At 37.2% G+C, this 23,346-nt stretch overlaps 1 long non-coding RNA gene across 1 annotated transcript; it reads right to left on the bottom strand.

The window, feature by feature from the left end:
- Nucleotides 1–162: 162 nt before the first annotated feature.
- LOC144313428 (uncharacterized) lies at nucleotides 163–19,784 on the bottom strand. The gene is made up of 5 exons (XR_013379076.1): nucleotides 19,595–19,784; nucleotides 4,109–4,238; nucleotides 2,665–2,857; nucleotides 1,764–1,800; nucleotides 163–1,144 (listed from the first exon to the last, which is right to left on the bottom strand). It is a non-coding gene; the product is annotated as an uncharacterized LOC144313428 (long non-coding RNA).
- Nucleotides 19,785–23,346: the final 3,562 nt, after the last annotated feature.

Here is a 23,346-nt window from a genome sequence, read left to right as displayed (position 1 = left end):
ATTTACCAATATACAGAATAAACCCCAGTGCCCGTCACTGGGAGTGCCCAATCACTCCCACCCCCCGCCCTCCTCCCCTTCTACCACCCCTAGTTCGTTTCCCAGAGTTAGCAGTCTTTACGTTATGTCTCCCTTTCTGATATTTCCCACACATTTCTTCTCCCTTCCCTTATATTCCCTTTCACACATTTCTGATGTTCCTGTATTTCTTGGCAGTTGAGTACCATCATGGAGGGGCTGGGATTTTTTTAAACATTAGCCAAGGTTCCAGTGACAAATATTTAGTTTCATGAGTGTCAAGAGGAGAAGAGGGCTTGAGCATCTATTTTTATCTCATGAAAGCTCCTTGAAGATGACAAAACAATTAAGGAATTAAGGGACGAGGACACAGTCCAGGGAAGCCTATCTCTGGTATAAAAGATCGATCATAAAGCTTATTTCTCTCATCCCCCAAAATAACACATTTGCACACACACATATGCATATGTGTGTAGACACACACCACACACATACATACACAGAGGGTGGCTGAAGATCCCCTTTTCTGTCCCAGAAAGGAAAAGCTCTTTTCAAATTCCTTATTCATATAACTGACACTCAATATAATTTTCTTCATTGCTTGAAAACTGTCCCAGGTAGAAACTGAAGTTGTAGCCAAAGGGTAAAACTAGGGATCAGATGTCTCTAATTTTTTTTTTTCAGAATTAAAATGGAACAAGGACTTTGAAAAAAAAATTTTTTTAATCTCCAGAAACATCACTGTTTCACGATTATTGTACATTCTAATGTTTTTTTATTTTACCAACAAAATTCTGGATATACAAAACAAACTGAAACTAGATAAAATTTTGAAATCTCAATTTGGGTGACCACTCTTTTTAAAGATATGCATACATCTGTGTGGAATGTGTGAAAAAGGATGGGTGAGCCTCTACAGGATTGATTTGGTGAGCTGGTAAGTCTCTCATTCCATTCTTTACCCAAACCTTGGTGCTATTTGAGCTGAACCATATTTCCTTGACTCACAAGGATGTTTTCAAGGAATCTACCATTTTGGTGATGAATTTTACTGTTTCTTTTCCATTTGGTGAAAATTTGTCTGTATAGCAGGCAACAGACTCTTCTTTGGATTTTTCTTAGGGAGCTAGGGTAAACAAATGGAAATACTCAGAGAAAAATTAAGGAAAAGAGTACTAAAATAAATAGATTTCATATAGTACAATGCAGTCTTAATAAAATTTTTATGGTACCCTTGAGAGTGATATTTTGCTGAGAAAAGAACATGCAGATGTTTACTTTTGTTTAAAATATAAATATTTGACTTATTAAAGTTTTAGATGAAAAAAATCTAGTTATTTCTTCAACTTTTAAGTTTAGCCAAATGTTATTATTCTGTGTCTAGCAAATTTTGAAAATGACTTTGAAAGGGTTTCCATTTAAAAACTTAGTTCAAAAATTTTAAAACTCTATTTTACAATTTCATTTTCTTTTCAAGTGTTTCCTTCTCTGAAATAAACAAAATCCTCATGAAAATTAAATTGTTCCTACAGTTCTAACCAACATAAAGAGAAAGACTGCCTCTTAAGATCACAAGTCTAAATTGGTAACTCAATGATGGATTTTAATTTAAATTTACAAGACTATTGCTCTAATGGGCCACATTTTTATTAAAAAACTATTAAAAGCTATTAAATTCTAAGATAGTTACTCATTTTTAAAAGATACAAAAATGTTTACTGTGCTGTCTGGATTTTCATAAATACCTTTATCCTCATTCTTAAATCTTCAGGTGGTTCACATCTGTAGAAGACAATTAACATCCAAGTTAACAGGGATTACTTTGCATCAATGGTTTTAGCCAATATCTAGAGACATGCAGGGCATCTTTCTCCCTAATCATTGAAGATACTATGTAATATTAGGAAATGTCTTCTTAGCAATACTTGAGGGTATTAACAATTACAGAATTCAGTTGGTTCACTGCCTAGAATCTTGTTGACAGCTCTGAACTCTGATAGTTGCTATTCATTGACTCAATACTTCAAGGGGCTAAAATAGGACTGATATACAGTCCACCTCCATATATTCAGGTTATAAACATCAATTAATTTGGATATCAATGCAAAACACCAATCCAGGTTTACTACATGTATTTCATTGGCTCAGATGACATGTAAATATCCAATAATGAAGACTCTGGAGCTTGATGGGACTCTCATAAATCAGTTTCCTTAGTGGAGTTCAGTCCCATATGAACAGTATTCTCTACTATTGATGGGACTCTCATAAATCAGTTTCCTTAGTGGAGTTCAGTCCCACATGAATGGTATTCTCTACTAACATGAATCTATTCTGATGTATATTTCTGTCCCTCTTCTCATTTTGCCCCTTAGTGACCTAATATATAAAGGAGGTGTCACTACGTGTCCCCAGACTCATAGTATTATTAGAATTAATGAATAATGTCTCAGATAATTCTTATCAAGAGAATTCTGTCCAAGAATAACATGCTGTAAGCTTAGCTAATGAGCCTCTTGAAAGAGGCTCAAGTCTGATAGGAAGGATGCTGGACAATGTCTGATTCATTGTTCAGCCACTTATTAGCCAGTGAACTTGTAGAGGTCCCTTAACCTTTCTGATCTCTCTACATGGGGATCCCCCTACCTGCTTCATAGAAATGCTATGAAGATCGGAAGATAGAACATATATGAATGGACTTGTGATGAGTGGAGTGCCACACAAATGTGTGCTCTGTGTTACCGCAGATGGTGAACTCTGCAGTCTGCATCTCTGGAGCTGACTTCCATACTGTTGGTCCCAGTACTCTGATTGGGTCTGGGAAAATGTAGTGAGGACCCTAGAACGTGATTTCAGAAAGATAAATGCCATAATAGCATGTATTATTATTCTGCATTTCTCAATTCAGTAGTGTTTCCAAAAGCTCTGTAATAGATAATTCTGGTACATACATACTCATGCCTATGGTTCATATTTGTCTTCCTTGGAATGAAAGACTGAGGCAATTTCACAGCTCTTAGTGAATGTTATGAACTACACTCTGTCTGAGCTAACATCTTGTCTTAAAAAAAAAAAGAAAGCTCATTCGTGCATATTTTCTATCTACTCTGATCTCTCATTCAAATCAAGTTGCAGGCAAAAGATCAAAAGGAAAATAAGAAATGTTAATTAAAATGTAATTTAAAGCCAATAGGAACCTTTAGTTTCTAGAAGCAATTTTTAAGAAAGACTATCTTAGACAAAACGAGAACATTTAGGTACCAAAAGACAAAAATGAACACAAATAACAAAGGCTAATGATGAAGAATTTTTAAAACAAATTTGAAGAAGTCTATGGACAAGAATTTGGGGTGAAGCTTGACAGGACTACTGTGGGTATATCATAAAAAAAACAAATACAGAATCTATAACTATATGAAATTATTTATGGGCTGGGCTGTGTTTCTTTGATTATACTATCACTTGACTATTCCCCTAGCAAATCTCTTTTCCTAAAACAAAATAATATCACAATTAAAAACTTGATAGTTCATTTTTGCCATAAAATGGAGAATCCTAGGCATTCCATCTAAGCACTCATACTGGTGTGGCAAACAATCTTTACAGTCTGAATTGATTTTAAAGGACAGGGTGACATAATTCCTAAAATCTAATTCCCAGTGTTACTACAGATTTTTATGAGTATGAAGTCAATGTTTAGCAAAAAGTAGAAAAAAATTGATTGAATTATTTTTTTTAAAATTGAGTGTGTTCTTAAAAAGAAAATGATCAAATTTTAGTTTGAGTTAACAAACTAAAATCAGGGGCTACTCAAACTTAAAAGAATAAATACGCATGTACATCAGAAAGTTTATGGGGCTCATGTTATTAGTTTTTTCAGGATTGTAGCAGAAAATCAGGCATTAAGAAGTACCACATGCTAACTACAATTTTCAATGTATTACTTAAAAATAATAAAACAGGGAAGAGAAATTATTCACTTGTGTAGTCAATATTCAGGACCCAGAGCACTATGTGTTTGGAGTCCTTGGGATCAAGAGTACATGTGAAAACTAATTAAGGGTTCAAGAAAAAAAAAAGTAAAACCAACCTGAGTATTAGAAGACAAGTCCTTTAGGTAAGTACTTAAGGAACTGTAGTTACTTAACTTGGATGCGAAAGGACTGTCACCATTGATTTGAATGAAGCAGAGTGACTAGAGGGTTCCATTTCCTCCAGGACTGAAAAAGAGGAAACAAGGAAGAAAGGGAGGTTAGTTATGAAGAAGAACTATCTGCCTATAAGTGTTCTTAAATACCAGCTAAGATTGCCATGGAAGGCGTGGGCCAGCTTTACCAAAGACCTTTACTTTCAGGAAGGAAACCATCTATCAGGGAGTTTATCATATAAAACCAGGCCATATTTTTCCGGACATCTTTTCCAGTTGCATTTATCTTTGAAAAAATATTGTTATTTCATAGGAAAATATTCCTTACCATGCTTCTCCCACTCTGTAACACCACCCCCCAAGAAGCTACTTAATCACCAAATAATCTGTGTATCAGAGTATGATTAAAGTCTCATTAGTCATTAATGGTCTTAAACGGTCCCTTTCTCAGGAATGAATAGGCGAAGAAAAAATAACTAGAAATGAGTCAGAATCAGACTGTTCTCCTTGGAAAGATATTCAGTAAATTTAAGCATTTTTAATGCACATAATGAAATTTTTTATTTCCATTTCTGGAATTTATTTGTTGGTAGGAAATTGTCTTATCTCTTGAATACCTTTACCAAGGCAGCCATTTTCAAAAGACACAGGGATAAGTTCAAGAGAAGGAAGGTTGGCAGCATATTTCTATCTGTCATCGAGGCCACAGCCTGTTCTTGGGCTTATGAGTGCCAGCACAGGATGACAATGTGCTCCACCTACTCTCGTCATACCAGCCTCCATGTCGATGTTGAACATATGGTCCCTTAGGGGAAGCTGCTGGTTCCCATTCCCAGAGCTTCCTGTGTCACCAAAGAACATCATGTTCTTAGAGAAAAAAGAAAGTCATCCTCAAATTCCAGTATCCCAGGCCATTTAGGCTGTGCTTAACAGCCTGACACCAGAACCATTCCTAAAGTAATCCAGAACTAACTTTAGCAGGAGTCTGTTTTTGTAGAGGTATAATCAGTAGTTATCAGTCTATCCAAGTACACCATGGAGTCCATGGGTCACATATAACTGGATTGACCAAGAATCATAGTCGTAAGGTTTTAGAATCATTCTATTGCATGCAAGCTCTCTCTCTCTCTCCCTCTGTGTGTGTGTGTGTGTGTGTGTATTTGTGTGTGTGTTTGTGTAGTCACTAAGAAGTCAAATAACTCTAAATGAATTGTGGTGGCTGCATGACATGGAGTCAATAAGAGCTTTGTTTGAACTGGGGTTCATATACTGAGTGAAAGATAAAGATTTCTCTTCCAGAAGGTGGGGAACAAAGATCAACAGTCCTTGATCTCCCAGAAAGAATAGAGGAGGGAGTAGATGTACACTAGTAGTTTTAGAGAATCGAGGACCACAAGCTTTGTCCAGTTCTTACTGGGGGTGGAAGAGGGAACATAGTAAGTAGGGATGTTAGGAGAATTAGCAAGAGAAATGATTTTGAGTGCAGAGAGAAGTCAACTGATATTTCTATTCTAGACCCTGAAAAGAGAAGTGACAGTGATCTATTAAACAGCACAACACAGAGAAAAAGAGCTCTACTTCCAAGTGTGAAGTAAAATCTAAGGGTCGATGAGGAGATATTATGAAAGATCTGTCACTGGTAATGGGTCATAACGTCAGTCAAGTGATTGCTAGAGAAAAGCTGAAGAACCTTGCGTTAATATGACAGAAGCAAGTAATATGGGGATAAGGACTGATTAGGTCAAAACTTGGAAATGCAACATACAACGATAGCCTTGGTGAGTTAGCAATGACCTTTCAGAACACACAGAATACACTCCTGAGATCTCTTGCTCTTGAAAGAAGAAAATTGTTTAACTTATTATGAAAAATTTCAAATTTATACAAGATCTGAGAAAATTATATAATGAACTTTCCTGTAACAATCATGAAGCTTCAGGAATTTTCTACCCAGGACCAAATTTGTTCTATCTAGGGCTCCTATCCTTCAAGTGACCCTGTCGTTTTGTGTGTGTGTGTGTGTGTGTGTGTGTGTGTGTTTAAAGATTTTATTTATGAGAGACACAGAAAGAAGCAGACACACAGGAAGAGGGAGAAGCAGGCTCCCTGCAAGGAGCCTGATGTGGGACTCGATCCCACACCCCGGGATTATGCCCTGAGCCAAAGGCAGACGCTCAACTGCTGAGCCACCCAAGCATCCCTCACCCTGGGTTTTGAAGGAGATCTCAAATCCCTGATCATTTCATCTATAAATATTTCAGCACGTATCTCTAAAAAAACAAAGGTTTGTCTTTAAAATTTAAAAATATTAACATTTAAAATCACACTTTAAAAGATTAGCAATAATTGAAGAAGGGAACTTTGAGGTAAGTGAAACTGAGCTTCCAGAAAATACGTGGAAGGGACTGTGCCAGACTATTAAATGTGACCATTGGTATGACCTCCTTTTATCCCAGATTGAGGGAGGCTGGGGGTGAGAGTACAGGAACACTTAGTAAGAGGACGTAAATGTTTAACTGAAGTACTTTGTTCTGAGACTGTGTTAGCAGTAATGAAATGAAAACAACTTCAAATACAAAGAAATAACATCCCTTGTTTTTCTGCATGTAAAGGGAAACCAACTTTAGTTTTTTGCTTTAGTATAGATTTTTTTTTTTCTATTGGCCCAGTGAGAAATAGAGACTGGTAGGTAAGCAAAGACTATATTGCTGTTACCTATAGTATACCTAATGATAGGTATCGTTGGTAATCATGTTTCTGCATATTAGTGTAGCCCTCTGCAATAAGCTGAGTATGAAATGCTAAGACAAAGTGTCCCCACAAGATCACTTAGCTGTGTATATGTTACAGGAACTGTCTTAGCCAGAAGTCTGCAGTTCCATCAGGCAAGATGTAATAAACATCAGACCCACAAGATGTCGACCTAGCTGTATTAGTCTGCTTGGGGTACCACAACGTAATATCACTGATTGGATGACGTCAGTACGACTTTATTTCCCCACTTTTCTGGAGACTAGAAGTCCAAGATCATGCGGTTTCTCATGTGGGCTCTCCTTGGCTTGCAGATGGCCACCCCCTTAACCTCACATGGCCATTTTCCCTTCCATGTGTACCTTCCTCTTCTAATTAAAAACACCACTCCTAAGGGGTAGGGCAGCAGGTTTATGACCTCATTTAACTTTAGTTACCTCCTTTAATTCTCTGTCTCCGAGTATAGTCACATTGGTGCTTCCACGTACAAATTTTGGAAAGACACAACTAAGCCCATAACACCAGCTCATTCTAAGACCCTGAGGGAAGTAAACTTGTGTTTTTGTTTTTTTTCATCTACAAAGATGATCAGTCATTCTCTTGAAACATGAGACCTGAAGATTTAATTATTTTTCCTCTTACAATTTCAGCCTCTAAATTGTATATTTAAATACTTTTATTTAAAGCTTGGAGATTATACTTATAGGTCTAGTTATATATGCATATATTTCATCTATAATTTCTACAAAAAGTTTGACTGATGTTAGGAAATATTATTTGTCCAGTTTGGACACTTTTTTCTAGGGAAGGTCATGAATTGTTCTCATTCCCTCTAGGAAATAGCCCTTAGGTATATGTATTTTCCACTAAGGGCTCTCACCTTTCTTTCTCCAACTACTCAACCCAAGGACAGTTGATCCAAAAGTTGGACAGCAACTTACAAAGAAAATTGGTATGGAAACATGCTTCATCAGCTTCCCTGACTTTGTAATGTATATCAAGAAGTCCTGTAAGAAAGGTAGTTAGCAGGGAAGCTAAAGCTAGAAGGGCATGTAAAGAGCAGAGCCACTGGTCACTCTGGCCAAAGGAAGCTGGAAGAAGGCAGACAGAAGAGAGGAGCACAGGGGCTGCTGGGAGAGAGTTAGCAATCCCAGAATTGCTTTAGCTTCCAACCTTTTCCAGGCCAAGCTCTAGATCTGGTACATTCTTAAAATAACACTCTTTTTTTCTGAAAGAAACTTGAGCAGATCTCTGTTTTTACAAACAAGAGTCTAATAAAGAAAAAAATGCATCCTGAAATATAGCGTTCTCTTTCTCCAACTGCACACTGAGAAGCCAAATGACTCTCAGTCCTTTTGATGATCTTTCTCATACGTTTTCCATTTTGCCAGCACAAGCATCCAAAAGATAGCCTGTCTTGATCTGTGAACATTAAAAGATTTTAATTTTTGTGAAGCTCCAAATTGTGAAGTTTGCTTTGGTGGTACCTATTCCACATCCCCACCACCCCCTTCATAATACTCCAAACTTTTAGTTAATACTTTCTCCCTGACCCCATTTGCAATGCCCAAGGCCTTCATTGAAGTGCCTCCTGCCTACCAGCCACTTTAGAAAAAGATTTATTTATGTATGTATGTATTCATTCATTCATTATTTATTATTTTTTAAAGACTTTTTTTATTTATTTGAGAGAGAGAGAGAACCATAAGGGAGAGGGAGGGGCCGAGAGAGAAGCAGACTCCCCACTGAGCCAGGGAGCCCAACACAGGACGCTCGATCCTAGGACTCTGGGACCATGACCTGAGCACAGGCAGATGATTAACCAACTGAGCCACCCAGGGGCCCCTAGACAAAGATTTAATACCAGATTTCTTCTACACTTTGCCCTCCATTTAAGGCTCATGTATATCTTGTAACAGAGGATTGTTCCCTTCTTTGCTATGATTTGAAAACTTCTGACAGATATATGCCACCTGTACTAACTTCTCAAAAGTTTAAAACTTTTTAAACTATACCTCTCACAAGAATATTAACATTTTTGCCAGGGGACCAAAAGGAATGGGTACGTGACTGTGACATTTGGAACACTAGAAAAAGTTTAGCCCATCCCTTTTCCAAAGACCCAAAGGTGACAGGCAGTGAAGTAAGAAGCCCAGTTTGCAATATATCTGTTTACTTAAAGTTCAAAACCTCTTGACCTGTAAAGTCCTTATATACATTGTACTCCATAATTTTTATAGTTTCTATAAATAGGAATTAGAAAAATATTAGAGGGAACTTATTTGAGGGTATCTTCCCAGGTTAGCTCTATTCACTACACAGATTAAGAATGTATAAAAGAGTCGGTATCTGGTGTCAGGTTATCAGATGTTCACATATAGTTGGCCCAAAAAACAGTTTCTAAATTAAATCATTATCAATAACCAGCTTCATTATTTTCATCTGCTCTCACTGTCACCATCACTGGGTGTGTAACAGGAAAAAGGAGTAGTGGAATGTAGAGATTCATGGCTTCTCAAGCTAGATTGTCCAGGATTAACTTTGGGTTCTATCACTTACTGCGACCTTGGGAAAATTTAGTCTGTTTTTTAATTGTTACCTATAAAACAGAGGTGATAATAGATTACCCCTTCATAGAGTTGTTTTAAGGATTAAACAAAATAATGTATGTAAAGCACCTAAAACTGTGCCTGGCAGATAATAAGTATGGTATGTATTATGATATCACCATCTTAATAATTAGATACTACTTGATAATTCTCAAAGCCTTTTAATATATATTATTTGGTTTTTACAACATTCCTGGAAGTGGGTAGGAAAATGATAATTATTTTAGGGATAAGAAAAACTAAGGCTCAAAGAATCTAAGTTTGCCAGACACTTTATTTAAAGCTCTATTTAAAACAGTCCTGTCTCAGGGCATCTGAGCGGCTCAGTGGTTGAGCATCTGCCTTCGGCTCAGGTCATGATCCCAGGGTCCTAGGATGGAGTCCTGCATCAGGCTCCCTGCAGGGAGTCTGCTTCTCCCTCTGCCTGTCTCTCTTCCTCTCTCTGTGTTTCTCTTATGAATAAGTAATTAAAATCTTTAAAAAAAATCAGTCCTGTCTCCTTAAATTCTTTAAAGTAGGCACCAAAGGTAGGGCTTCAGAAGATCAGCCAAATGCTCCTATTACAAGAATTACCATGATCTGGGCAGGGGGGTAGGTAACCTTAGAGAAAATGGTCCTTTTCTTATAGTTCTGTGTTTACTAGCTAGCAACACTTAACAGATCCTAGTGGATAACATGAGTGTGGTGGCCACTTATCTCCCCCCCATAGTATCATCCTTATTTGCCCTGCTTAACCACTTTTTGCAAGGGCTCTAATGAGTTCCACCCTCCCTTTTCCAACAGAAGGATTGTGCTGCCCTAAAGACAGACTGATTAAAAGGCTATACATGTTCTCTGTGTTACAAGGAAAAAACTAATATAATTAAACGTAATTCAAACAATTGTAAATATTTTTTTCATTTGTAACTCACAACAGAAGCCAATCAATTTTAAGACAGTTAACTTTCTTACTCAAGAAAGTCTACTTTCTACTATTCCTATTTTTCAAACAGTTTAAATGTTTTGTTGCTTTTATTCCTGTTTCAAATGAGAATTTTCTAATGATTTGTTATTATAGTTTATTTTTTAATTAAAAACATTCAACCAAGTACCTTAAATCAATTAATCTAATCCAAGTTAAATGAAGCAAAGACTTCTACCAGAACTTAAAATGCATATCCGTCGTTCTTAATCACTCATTGCTGTAACTGCTTTGACAGAGTGATGCATCCTCTGGTTTCCTAAGAAAATACTACAATAAAGCAGTGTTAATTGTATCTTTAATATTTATTGTGATTTTTTCATTTGATCTCAGCAAGAGTCATGAGCTGATAGGTTGATACTAATTTACAATGCTCTTTGAACTTCTTTTAAATGTTCATGATGGGAAATTAAGGAGAATTAAAAACATCATCTTCAAGAAATAGGGTTTCCACTTCATGTGTTTTAAGTATGTCTAAACTCCCAGGAATTACAAAAATGCAAAACACCTTACACCCGAGTTTGCATGTTTGACTAAACTATTCATCACCAGTCACTGGAGCTTCAATTCAAATACCACCATCCTGAGCCATCCTATAGAACTTGGTGCAAATCTCAATCTAGATTGAATGTGCTACGAATACAACCTACAGTATTGAATCAAACATGTGTCTAGGATAATCAGCTATCAAGGACAAATCCAATACCAACTCTAGCCAACATGTTCACCTTGGACATTTCTCTTTCTCAGTAGGGCAGAGAAAAAAAAAATAAAAATGGAAGTCATGAGGAGGCTAAAAGATACATACTGAAATATCTGAAGTTAAGCTTAAAGAAGACCAAAACCCAAACAATAAATATAGTCTTACTTAGAGTCAAATGGCAATCATATTTTCAGAACAGTAAGACAAGAATGAATCATTTTGTAAACATGACCATCCATCTGAAGGGACTTCTTTAAAATGCCATAGACAGAAAACCTTGAATTATTAACAGAGCTATTAACAGCCAGAAGCACTTGATTTCCAAGGTTATTGCTTTGACAAAGGCAGAACCAACTCTAGCTCTCCCATGCTAAAACTTTTTAAGAAAATATTTTCTCTGGTTCATACTTTATGATCCTAAATGATGAAAGAAGAGCATAGCAAAACAACTGATAGAAAATTAGCTTCCTTCTTAATCAGTACCTCCCAAAAAGGATTTCCATGACCCTGAGTACATCATCTCACTTATATGAGAATTTTTAAGGATATTTTAAAACCCAGCCATCAAGTTTATTTCATTGAAGTGCCCAGGACACACTGGCTATTTTCACCAGCCATATACTTCTAAGAAGAAACTATAAAGAGAGGCAAGTAATGAATTTTTATATCTGGGCTTCATATTTCCTCACTCTTCCCTGAGCCCCTTGGTAATTGTACTTGAGCTTGTGTTTCCCAACCTGAAATATGGGATAGCTACATTTAAGCAAGGAAGTGAAAGATCTGTACACTGAAAACAATAAAACACAGAGGAAAGAACTGAAGAAGACAGAAATAAATGAAAAGATATCCAGTGTTCATGGATCAGAAGAATTAATATTGTTGAAGTATCCATAGTACAAAGAGTCATTTATAGAGTCAATGCAATCCCCAATAAAACACTCCATTTTTTCCCCACAGCAACAGAAAAAAAAATCCCAGTATGTGTGTGGAACCACAAAAGACCCAAAACAGCCAAAGCAATCTTAAAAAGTAAAGCTGGAAGATCTTTTTGCCTTATTACAAACTATAGTACAAAGCTACAGTAACCAATACAGTATGGTATTGGCATAAAAACAGACATACAGACCAATGGAACAGAACTGATAGTCCAGAAATAAATCCATGTATATACAGTCAACTAATGTTTGATTAGGGAGCCAAGAATACTCAATGAAGAAAGAATACTCTTTAAAATAAGTGATACAGGGAAAAATGGGTATTCATATGCAAATAAATAAAATTGGACCCCTGTCTTACAAGAACTAAATCAAAATAGATTAAAAACTTAAATGTAAAACCTAAAACTGTAAAACTCTTACAATAAAACATAGAAAAAGATCTGTTTGACATTGGAGTTGACAAAATCTTTTTGGATGCAACACCAAAAGCATATGCAACAAAAGTAAAAACTAACAAGTGGAACTACATCAAATGAAAAAGCTTCTGTGCAACAAAAGAAACAATTAACAACCTACGGAATGGGAGAAAACATTTGTTTGCATATATTAAATAAAGGGTTAAAATCCAAAATATATAATGAATTAATACAACTTAATAGTAGAAACACTGGTAATCTGATTTCAAAAAAGGCAAAGGAACTGAACAGACATTTTTCCTAAGACATATAAATGGCCAACAGGTACGTGAAAAGTTTTTCAATATCACTTAACAGCAAAGAAATACAAATCAAAACCACAATAAGATATCAATTCATACCAGTCAGAATGGCTATTATAGAAAAGACAAGAGATACCAAGTGTTGGTAAGGATGTTAAGAAAAGGGAACCCTCATGCACTGTTGATTGGGATGTAAACATGTACCACCACTATGCAACACAGTATGGAAGTTCCTGAAAATATCAGAATTACCATATGATCCAGTAGTTCTACTTCTTGGTATATGGCTGAAGGAAATAAAAATCACTATCTTGAAGAATTATCTGCACCCCAATATTTATTTCAACATTATTCATTATAGCCAAGACATAAAACAACCTAAGTGTCCAACAATAAATAAATGGATAACGAAAATGTGATTATAATTATAATATATATACAGCTACCCATGAACAACATGGAGCTTTAGGGCCCTGACCTCCCATGCGTCAAAAATCCATGTATAGCTTTGACACATCAAAAACTTAACTATTAATAGCCTACTGTTGACCCTAAGCTCTGCCAAAATATAAACAATTAACACATACTTTGTATATGTATTATATTTGTATTCCTACAATAAAGTATCCATTAAAAATGTTATTAAGAAAATTATAAAGAAGAGAAAATACACTTACCATGTTTATCCAAAAAAATCCATGTAAATAAACTTTCTCAGTTTAAATTGGTGTTCAAGGGTCTGCATACATATATAAACAAATATGTATACATACATATACATACATATATGTATAGATGTATATTTTATATGTATATTTATTCATGTGTGTATATAATCACATTTTATAAGTATTAAATATTAATATTTTATAATTAACAAAATTATTTTGTTATTAATACAATAGCACATGTTATTTACATGGTTATATAATTAAATAATATTAATATTATTCAGCCATAAAAACACTATCATTTACAGCAACATGAATGGAATTTGAGGGCACTATGCTAAATGAAACAAGTTAGAGAAAGCAAATATGCATGATGTCACCTATATGTGGAATATAAATATAGCTGAACTTATGAAAACAGAGAAGAGAATGGTGGTTGTCTGGGGGTTGGGGTGAGGGAAATGGGGAGATAATAGTCAAAAGGGATAAACTTCCAGTTATAGGATGAATAAGTTCTGTGCATCTAATAGGCAGCACAGTGACTACAGTTAACAATATTGTATTACATACTTGAAAGTTGCTAAGAAAGTACAACTTACATGTTCCAATACAAAAAGAAAAAATAGTGGTTATGTGCGGTGATGGATGTGTTAAGTAGCTAGCCTGTGGGCAGCAAAGTCATCTCTAGAATATGGACAAAGCCCCTGAGCAGAGAAATGCGTTTTGAATTTGGTCTAAGGACGCATTGAACAGGTAAAGGTGAAAGGAGATGGGCAGAGTACTGACAACGTCTATTACGGTTCTTCCTCTTTCATCACACCTCTCTGAGCTATTTCTGGCTATTTCTTTCTAGAGAGACAAACTCCAGTTTCTTGGGATTATGGTGTTTGGAATCAACCTTCACCTCATAGAGAGGCGATTTGCCTTAAAGGCCGCTATAAAGTAGGAGATATTCTACAAAAGCACTTTTTTAAAAAAAATTTATTTATTTATTCATGAGAGACACACAGAGAAAGAGGCAGAGACACAGGCAGAGGGAGAAGCAGGTTTCATGCCGGGAGTCCAACGTGGGACTCGATCCGGGGTCTCCAAGATCATGCCCTGGGTGGAAGGCAGGTGCTAAACCGCTGAGCCACCTGGGCTGCCCCTACAAAGGCACTTTCTATATTGAGTTGAGTGGAGAGGTGGAGAGCCCTGGATCAGAAATGGAATGGAGATTTTCCCAAACTACATGCAATACCCCACAACCCTGTTTTGAAAGTGACTTTCTCCCTCCCTCCCTAGAGAAGTAATACTCTGTGTGAAATAACAAAATTAATTGCATACTTCAGGCATGTTTAGATAGGAAGAAAGTAAAAATTACTAAAGGGCTCAAATGTAAACAGTCTGTCACAGTCCTAGCCCTAGTGCTGAGCAGAGAACATGTGATTTTAGAGTGATTTCAATTTTGTTGTAGTAAATCTGATATCCTCATAAGCTTCAACTAAAGGAGCAATTTTGCTCATAAGTAGGGCCTAAGTTAGCATTCTAAGCAAATATTTTTCTTCGTTTATAGAAATAATTACTTTATTAAATAGAGTAGTATTGATAGCCTCTATATAAAGCCATGATTTATCACCAGACAATTTTGTTCTAAGAGAGTTTTAAGAGAAATATTCAATAATTAAAGGACATTAGTAACTTTGGCATCTTGTTTCCAGAGGGTTATTACGGTCTTAAAAACTCTAAGAGGTAACTATAAGATACAGAAAGTTAATAAACTTGAAGAAAGAACAATTTCTGACAATCAAAAGCATACACAAACAGGCACAATGAAAACTTATGTCCAGCCAAGCTAAAATGCTCTGCTATCAGCTCCAGAATAACTGGTTTTAGTGAGAGATCAGATGGCCACATGTCTATAAAAGAAGAAAGGATGGAGGGAAAGAAAAGAATCATTTTAAATTGGTCTATTTTATTACTAAACTGTTCACCAAAATTAATGCAGAATTACCTAAAAGTTCTAAAATATAAATATCATATTAAATGGAGTAGATTATACTAGAAATTCTTGCCTGAAAAATCACCTTCCTAGGACAGGCGAGTAATTGTTCTGGCACAAAGTCATGGTGATGGCAGATGGTATCCTTCTGCCCAAAAGGCCAAGCTCTCATTTTGCATGAACTTTGAAGAGGTTTGTGCTTTCCAGTTATAATTTTCACTGGGGGAGTCTCATCATGCCAGACAAAGAACTATCTTGGGAAACCTTGCTCTCAAAAAACTTTCTAGTTTATTTACTTATTTTATTTTTTGATTACTCTTAAAACAAACAAGGGAAAAAATAATACCATGGTAAGGAAAAGGAGAAAAAAGTGATTATTGGAAAGAATCTAGGTTCTGTGCATGTTTTTCCCTCATCAGTAAAAGCACCAATAATCAATACGAGCAGATAATTATTTAAGGCCCATACACACAAATAAGATGTCCTCCTGGGCGGAAATCTTGCACATAAAAATTTTACTAGCTAAAACTATTTCTTCCATCATGCATTCATGTCTTATTTCTATAACAAATTACCACAAATATAATGGCTTAAAACAACAAATTAATATTTTTGGAGGTCAGAATTTTGAAATTGATTTTACTGGGATAAACTCAAGATGTGGGCAGGGATGGGTTTCTTCTGGAAGCTCAAGCAGAGATTTTGTTCCCTTGTCTTTTCCAGCTTCTAGAAACCACTGCACATCTTGATTCCTTATCCCTTCTCCCACCTTGAAGTTAGAGCATAGCAGCTACCAACTTTCTCTTAAAACTCTAACCTACTGGCTTCCATTTTATAGGGACCCTTGTGACTATACTGGGCCCACCCAGATAATCCAGAATAACCTTCCCAGCTCACAATTCTTAATTAAATTACATTTACAAAATCCCTTTTGCTATGTAATTTAACATGTTCACAGGGTCCAACAATTAGGATGTGGCCATCTTGAGGGAGAGCATTATTCTATCTGCTACACATGGAGATATAATAAAGAGGAAGAGAATCAAGTCAATGTTTAAACAGCACTGGTAACCAGAGGACACAAAACCTAACAGTAACAGCAATAACAGTTACCATTTACAGAAAATCTAATAGATTTCAGTCACTTTACAATGTCTTACCAGGCTTCATAATACCCCCTTGGAGTAAGGATTGCTACAGTCTTCCCACAGGTGAGAAACCTTAACCTCCACACAGTTCCTCTACAATGGCCATGCAGAGAGGACCCTCGCCTGCTTAGGCACCATGTGGACAGAGAACATGGTGCACGTCCACCCAGGAAATGCAGCCCTGACTTTGCAGCTGCAGACTTCTCTCTAGAGCCCAGTGCTACCTGGAATTAGCCATCATCTGTAAGCCTGTGTTTAATGTGAATGCAGAAGGGTGGGGATGCAGTGACGAACATGTAGGAGATAGAGTTTGTTTCTAATGGTCCTGAAAAGTAGGTCACACTTCCAAAATATGAGCTAGACCATACCCAAGCTTAAAGAGGAATGGAACTTGCAAATATTCTTTGACCTAAAAACACTAAATTTGGGGCTTGAGAGCTTGAATTTAAGTACTGCTTCTGCCACTCTGTCACTAAATTTCTCTGTAACAGTGGGCAAGTTCCTCATTCTTCAAATGGGGAGAAATTATTATAGTGAACATTAAATAAATGCTCTTTCAAAAATCACAAATCTCAACAGGCCACTGTTCTACAAATTATTTTACTGAATTCCTCTGGTTCTTGGGATAAATAATCTTTTGTGTGACTCATGAGGGGCCTGAGTGAAATGACCCAGGGCTCCCAACCAATATCACCGTATGCCCCATTGACTCCCTTTCTGTTCTTACAATGTCCCACACTCTTTCACACCTCAGGTTCCACTACACAACTCCTTCTCTGTCTGATATTATCTTCCTCCACTATATGCCTGGTCAATTGCTACAGATCTTTCAGATCACAGCACAAAGGTCATGTTTCTCCCTTCTCTAATGGGCCAAGTGTCCTTCCCTCATACTTCCTGGAATGCCACCCCTCTTACCCATTTAGTTAATCATCATCATCCCTAAAAATTCACTCAAAAGTCACCTTCACATGAAAGCCTTCCTTAACTACCACTCCTCTGGACTGGCTAGATTTCCCTATTCTATCTTCTCCCAGCACACTGTGCTTCTCTATAATAGCACGTATCACAGTCTTACTAAATAATTATCTGCAGCTTTCTTGTGTGATGTCCAATTCCTCCCCCAGAACGAGTGCTCCTTGAGTAAGGAAGCTGCATTTAGTTGTTTGCCTAGCATAGTGCTTAGGCAAGTGCTGGGGCATTGCAAAGCACTTGACGTTGTTCTGGCCAGGTTAAGTGCTCAATTTACCACATCTTTCAGCATAATTGATCTTTCTATAAAAGTAGCACAATCAACAGAAACCCGGATGCATTAGTCTTTCAATAATTTATCTTGAACGATACTTCTCAAGCACTTACTCTGGGCAAGACACCACACTAAAGCATAGCAACAGATGAAAAAATAAATGAGAAACAGTCCCACCTCCCAAGAGCTTACCAGGGGTGAAAAGATAATGAGTAAACAAGTAGCTTTAATCCAGGGTAAAGTATGTGAAGAATCACAACAAAGGTCCTCCAAAAACTATAGAAAGTTAGAAGAAATAAAGAAAATATCTGACTTGCAGATGAGAAAAGGCTTAACAGAAGGCATGTATTTTGGTGGACAGACAGAAATTTCAGGAAATAAATCAAACAGGAATATAAATAGAACATTTCAAGAAGGGAAATGAACATGAACAAAGAAGAGAGAAATACATGATTTATAATATAACATATGTAAACTGTATTAATCTATCTGGTGAGTGTTTTGCAAATAAAGTATCCAAATTTGCTGACAGATTATTTTCTAGAATGAGTCTACTGTGTAGATATAAAAATTAGGAATTATCTCTATATTAAAATAAATTTATTAAAATAAATGTATCCAGATTCTGAGCATCTATATGCAGTATTCTGAAACAAATCTATACTTCACATTGCACAGAGCACCCTGAACATCTCTGATGTTTTCAAAGAGAAGAATCCAGAGGATATATGTCCCATCTACTGGGATAGCCCTGGGTTTTGTGGAGGATTAAAGATTACCCTCAAGTTCTTTGACACTCTTTTCCTTCAATTCTGAGGTCTGTATCTCTGGCCCTTGAATCTGGGCTGGCTTGATGGAACTGCTCTTGCCCAAAGAATATGGCAATAGAGATGTTGCATCAGAGCCTGGGCCCAGGCCTATGAGAGAGGCAACTTCCACTTCTTGCTTCCTGGAAGGCTCACTCTGAGGAAAGCCAGACACTGCTGTTGAGACTGTCACATTGTGAGGAAGTTGGAGCGAAACATTTTGAGAGGTCTCATGTGGAGAAAAGACCAGCCAGTGCCAGATATTCCAGTCATCCTCAGCCAGGTGCTAGACATGTGAGTGAAAAATGCCATCTTGGATATGGAGAAGAACCAAGGAACTCAGACCACAGCCAGAACCAAGGTGGCAAACACAGTGCCCAGTGAGCTACCCCGCAGAGGCCCCAGCTATCGCACAGTAGAGAGGAGCCGCCCCTGCTATGCTCTGCCTGATTTTCTGACCCATGGAACTCTGTGCATAATAAGGTGATTTCTGTTTTCATTACTAAGTTTTCAGATGGTTTGTATATAGCAATAGATAACCAGAGATGATATTTTCACTAGGGCTAACTAGTGAACATGTTTTTTTACAAACACACTAGAACTTCTTTCTCAGAGTAGTAGTAATCAAAGCTGAAACATAGAAAAATATTTACTGATTTCATACATATTCCACACTGAAAATATTTTTCAAATTTCCTTCTCAGAAGCAATTTATGTATGAGCCAAGAAGGAGGGAAGGAAGGAAGGGGAAAAAGGTAGGAAGGGGAGGAGGAAAGAGGGAAGAGGAGGAGGGGAGGAGGGGAGGAGGGAAGAGGGGAAAATTATAGTTGTTATTTTATATTCATATCTCAATTAAATTTCAAGTAAATCAATTATTACCACATTCTCTAGACTTACCTCTGGATAGTTTTTTTCCTTTTTTTCTTTAATTTCTCAAAACCAGTCTCCGAAAATGTTAAAAACAGTGCCAGATACTCTCAAGGCAACTCAAAGCAAAGAGTCATCGAAACATTGGATTCATTTTCTTGATGTCCAGCATCCCCAAGACATCTGTTTTAAAGGACACAGAACTCAATGTGGAGGCCTGTGATCTGGCGACATTGAAGAAAAAAAAAATCAATGTCACTATGAAGAGCAACTAAAGCTGAACACAACATGACGGGTATGATGGTGAATTGGTTTGTGGATCTTGTTTCTTCCTCAATATCAAAAAGCCTCAGTTAATTTATCTCTGTAGGTTTATCCTGAATCTCTTCTGCTATTTGCAAAAACAAAGTGCTCAGTTTCACATAGCCAGGTTGATAGAAATAGTTCTTCCCTTACTACTTGCTTTTGTTTTTTTTCTTTTTTGTAAAAAGAGAAACATAATCCTCATTGAATAAGGCCGATTTATAGAAAAGGGAATGTTTTTTAACCTACCAAGCCCATCCCTGATACATAGCAGCCTCTGAATCTCATATATCCTTACAAATTAATAACCAGTCATTTAAGCACCTTATTATTGTGCTTTCTTGTTTGTGTTTTCTTTTGATTTAAGCAGGAGCCATAACCACTTCCTAAATAGCTTTATGTCTTTGACAAGGACATATAAAAGACCTCTTTCAGACATCAAGGAGTTAATTCTAAGTTCAGAAAATATTTAAAGAGGAATAAAGCCAATTATTGTAAAGCTTTGCCCACAGAAAGTTAAAGGGAGCTTACTTTACTTGTTGCCTTGTTTGAGAAGGAAAATGAAAGAGAGGTAGGATGTGAAAACAATGCGACTGATGTGATGGATAAGGCAATAATGTTTAGACTACACGACAACAGTGCTGTGATAAAATACAGTCATTACATGATATAATGAAATGGGTTTTGGTAATTTTCTTAATATACCAACAGAATAATCATGTCCTAAGCAAAACGGAATAAGCCACTATCGGGCATTTCTGGTGTTACCTCCTGTAAGGCAAGATAAACCAAATTCTTCCCTCTTCTACATCCTTGCATTGCACCTGGTTAAAAGCTCTGAACTCCACAAATGTACTGGAATTTTAAGTTATAATAAGCACTTCAGATATTTTCAGAAAAAGGCAGGTGTGTGCTCTTCCTGTGTCATGAGATGCCCTAGGCAGCTATAGAAAACCTCATATCTTAAGAAGGAAAAAAAATTTTAAAGTTTAGCACCAGGTGACCTCCAAGAGTTTAACTTTGGGACTGCCACCTACAGAACGTGAGAAGAGTCTCAACATGCATTCAGTAGCTTCTCAATCATTTGTCAAAAGATTTGTCAAAAATCTTTTGTCATTTGTTTTCTTTTGAAAACCTGAAGTGTGTGTAGCAGGTGCTGCTCACCCTAGGAGGCTGGAAATCACTGACCACAAGGGAAATGTCCAAACTTTGGGCCATCCTGTATTATTCATGTTGTTCCCCTTTGTGGGCAAGCAACTCATTGAAAACAAAGCGCTTTCTTCGAGAATATAGATTTTAATAACGGGCCCAGTTATATGGCACAAAACTCCAGGACAGTGTTCGCAGAGGGCGGCTGCCAATGAAAATGAGGCATTCTGCTATCTCATGTGCTTGATAAAATGTGCACAACGTGTGCTTTCTGCTGGCCAGAAGCTTCCCTTACATATCCATTAGGGATTTGATAGCTGCAGTAAATGAATCACCATGTTCCAAACCAAACGTAAGAGTGGCCTTTAACTAACTATAGACAATCATTACAATTTGGAAATCCGATGGGGGGTGGGGTGGAGGGGAGGCAGACAAACTAATTTTTAATCATCATAATCATTCCAGTGCTTTCCAGAGGCCTGGATATGAAACACATGCTACGTTCAACACTCTCAAGGGCAGCCGATCCTTATCACAGCGTCTCTTGTTACCACACGTGGTCGATTACTTCATAGCATTTTGCCATTTCATTATCTTTTAGGTGAGTCTTTTTACTGCTGATGTGACTCGGAATTTTCCCCTCAAGGTTTTCACCATCAGGCCTAGGAAATAAAAGATTTAATTCCGGAAAAGACACTTTGGCAACACTGAACCCACTTCCCCACATGGCACCAATTAGCTGTACTGGGTCCCAGCTGCAACGGGTAGTGGAGAATGTACATCCTGTCTTCTCCGACAGGACATTCACTTCCAGGTTCACTCATTTACGCTGCCCAACTGGCCCCAGAGGCATCTGGGGCTGTGTGACTCACACACACTCTGCAAGCCCGGTGAGGGGAAAAACAATTAATTCCCATATTCTTTGGAAACTGTTTTTTCATTACTACTACAATAAACTACAAATTAGGTCAGGCAGAACGGATTTACAGATTTAATAAAAAGAAGTGAAAAGAGTAAGCAGTAGCAATCAAAGAAACAGACAAAAATACAATATAACCACTTAGCATAATTGAGCTAGCAAAACAAACCCAAATCCTGACTTACCTTAATGAAAGCACTTTATGCATATACTGCTAATGGCAGTACCATATGGAATCATTTGGAAAGCAATTTCACATCATAAGCAAAGGCTATTCACTCATTCATTCACCCATCCATTCATTCACTTAAAAAGGTGTTATTGTTGTTACCCTTGTTTTAACAATTACAACATGCCAGGCACTGTTCTAGGGCAGAGACTACAAACAGAATTAAGAAAATGATTGTCAATCAGAAGTAGCAAACAAGGAAAATGAGATAAATTACCAAAAGAAAAGGAAAGGAAAGGACAGAAAAGAGAAAAGAAAAAAAGAAAAGAGAAAAGAAAAAAAGAAAAAAGGTAAATACAAAAGGTATTGGAAAAGGTGAGATCTGGGGATTTGGGGCTAGGTTGTGTATTAGTCACTCATTAAGTTGTGAACACATTCCACAAGTGTTTATTGAGTTTGTTCTGTATGTCAGGGTGTCAGCAACTGTCATAGGCCTTGGAAATACATCAATGAACACAGCAGACAAAATTCCTGGTTCTCATGAAAATTACATTCTAGAGACGCAGACAATAAACAAGTGAGCAACATCTACAGGAGGCTGATTAATGTTAATGAGGAAAAGTAGAGAAAGATGAGGAGAATGGAGAGGGGGTTGACATTATAGGTAGGGGAAGCCAGGGAGGCCTTGTATAGAAGGTCACATTTGATAAAAAGTTTGAAGGAACTAAAGGGTTATGCTACACAGATCTATCTGGGCAGAACATCATGGGACAAAACGACTGTGGGTATGAAGGCTCTGAGGGGGGATCATGCTTGATCAAGCTGTGGGCTGGAGAGGAATGACTGGGGCAGGGGGAGGAGGATATGTGGGCTGGGAAGCCATGGGCATCCAGGCTGTTTAGGTCATGTAAGCACTTCACTGTTTCTTGGCATGGCATGCCTGGTCATTAGACGGCTTGAGCAGGGGAGTGACAAGTCATGTTTATGTTTGAATCAGTTCACTCTGCTCTGCTGTACAAAAAAGGACGAGTGGAAAGAGGGAGACCAGTTAGGAGAATCAGCTAAGAGAGAGATGATGGTGTTTTTGACAAGAGCAGAAGCCGAGGAGGACATGAGAAACGATCATACTCAGTATGTATTTTGGCAGCAATGCTGACAGAATTTGCCAATGGATGGTGGGTCGGGGGTCCTCTGCACCACCCCCAGGTTCTATGATATGCTAGGACTCAGGGGACTCGGCAG

Source organism: Canis aureus, chromosome 5, assembly GCF_053574225.1.
Source record: "Canis aureus isolate CA01 chromosome 5, VMU_Caureus_v.1.0, whole genome shotgun sequence".
NCBI lineage: Eukaryota > Metazoa > Chordata > Mammalia > Carnivora > Canidae > Canis > Canis aureus.
This window is presented reverse-complemented; position numbering and strand designations above follow the sequence as displayed.